Source organism: Canis aureus, chromosome 26, assembly GCF_053574225.1.
Source record: "Canis aureus isolate CA01 chromosome 26, VMU_Caureus_v.1.0, whole genome shotgun sequence".
Classification (NCBI taxonomy): Eukaryota; Metazoa; Chordata; class Mammalia; order Carnivora; family Canidae; genus Canis; species Canis aureus.
This window is the reverse complement of record NC_135636.1, coordinates 7,376,146-7,378,503: the sequence shown is the minus strand read 5'-3', so window position 1 is coordinate 7,378,503 and position 2,358 is coordinate 7,376,146.

The window sequence follows — 2,358 nt, the reverse complement described above, 5'->3', positions numbered from 1 at the left end:
TGGTAAAAGGTCTGTCTTCAGCTCAAGTCATGATCCCAGGGTCCTGGGATTGAACCCTGCTAAGCAAGGAGGCCACTTCTTCCTCTTTCTCTGCTATTCCCCCTGCTTGTACTCTCTAAGAAAGAAAGAAAGAAAGAAAGAAAGAAAGAAAGAAAGAAAGAAAGAAAGAAAAAGAAAGAAAGAAAGAAAGAAAGAAAGAAAGAAAGAAAGAAAGAAAGAAAGAAAGAAAGAAAGAAAGAAAGAAAGAAAGAAAGAAAGAAAGAAAGAAAGAAAGAAAGATTTTTTTTAATGTTCTTTTCAACAAAATGTTTCCAAATACAGTCGTTTTGGCAAGTTTCATTGGCCTGGCAATATGTAAACCCATAAAATTCCTTCAAAAATCATAATATTGAACTATCCAAATCAGATTCTTTCTACCTTAACTGATTCTACCAACTGAAATACCAGAAAAGCAATGTTTCCTGATGTTGAAGTGTGGCACTGTTTGGTTTGGTAAAAGAAAGCACATCCTGGGGTACTGCCAAATGTAGTGAGAGATGTGTGCAAAATAGCTTTATATTCATCAGATGGCCATCTTGTCATGGGATATCCCCAATTCTGACTTTTGAAATCATGGTAGGAAACCTAGTGGTGTTTTCTTTAGTTAAAGCTGTTCTTGACTCCAGAAGTCAAGATATGCAAAGACTGATACAATCTGGCAATGAGGCTTTAAGATTCACTTGGGTACCGACATTGGAAGAGTTTGGAAAATGTGTGCATTTTTATTCCAGAAGCTGTTTACTGTTTGCAAAGTTGGCCTAGAGCTTGTTAAAGAGTGCTCCAAACCCCCTACCCCAGTAATTCCTTCAGAAGAGCTGAGCATAGACTACTTCTAGGACTCATATCAAACTAGAGCCCACACAGGTTAAACATCTGAGATTCATTCAGTGACGTTGGTGGGGATGCAAACTGGTGCAGCCACACTCTGAACAGCAGTATGGAGGTTCCTCAAAATATTAAAAATAGAGTTACTCTACAATCCAGTTATTGCACTACTAGGTATTTACATAAAGGTTACCTAAATATAGATTTGAAGGAGTACATGTACTCTGATGTTTATAGTAACATTATCAATAATAACCAAACTATGGAGAGAGCCCAAATGTCCATTGACTGATGAATGGATAAAAAAGATACAATACCTATATTTTAGATATATAATATACAATACACTTATAGTACACACACACACAATAGAATACTACTCAGCCATCAAAAGAATGAAATCTTGCCATTTGCAATGAAGTGGATGGAGCTAGAGTTTATTATGTTATTTTTTTTTAAAGATTTATTTATTTATTTATTCAGTCAGAGAGAGCGAGAGAGAGGCAGAGACACAGGCAGAGGGAGAAGCAGGCTCCATGCAGGAAGCCGGATGTGGGACTCGATCCTGGGTCTCCAGGATCACACCCCGGGCTGCAGGCGGCGCTAAACCGCTGTGCCACCAGGGCTGCCCGAGTTTATTATGTTAAGTGAAAGAAAACAGGTGAACATATGGCAACGGAGAAGAGATTAAAAAAGGAGAGAGGGAAACCAACCATAAGAGACTTTCAATGATAGAGAACAAACTGAGAGTTGCTGGAGGGAGGTGGGTGGGGGATGGGCTAGATTAGTGATGGGGATTAAGGAGGGCATCTGTTGTGATGAGCACTGGGTGTTATATGTAAGTGATGAATCACTGAATTCTACTCCAGAAACAATATTATACTGTATGGTAATTAAATAAAAGTTAAATTAAAAAAAGATTCATTTAGTGACAAAGGCCAGGGAGAAAGGTGGATCACCTGCAAGGATCCTGGATCTGCTGTTGTATTTCAGAGCTCTTTCAATAAGTTGATGATGAATAATCTATGCAAGAGTGACATTTCAATGAACACCTTCAGTTTCCACTGTGCTTTGTGGGTTTCACAGCATTTTCTCATCTTGTTTCAGCATCCCAGCGAACACTGATTGAGAAGCTCCCCTAAGTGGGACTCCAGATCCTGCTGAGTCATGGCCAGCCTGGCTGAAGAGTGGAATGGACATAAAGGACCAAACCTCACCATTATTCTGAAGAAAACTTAGAAATTGGGCATCAGGGTAGGCAAGAGGTGCCAAAATTTAGGCTTAGATGAGAAAACTTTTTGGGCTAGGGCAGAAGTCTGTGGAGGCCAGGGGTGGGCAGAACAGATGGAAAGTGGGGGAGGCCTCCCAGCCAAGGCACAAATTTTATTTTGTTGTCTGGATATTCATTGTATGGATAGTGAGGAGCCATTCAACTTTTTAAAGCCAGAATGCATAAATTTGGACTTATGAAAATGCATTTGAAACAATTTATAG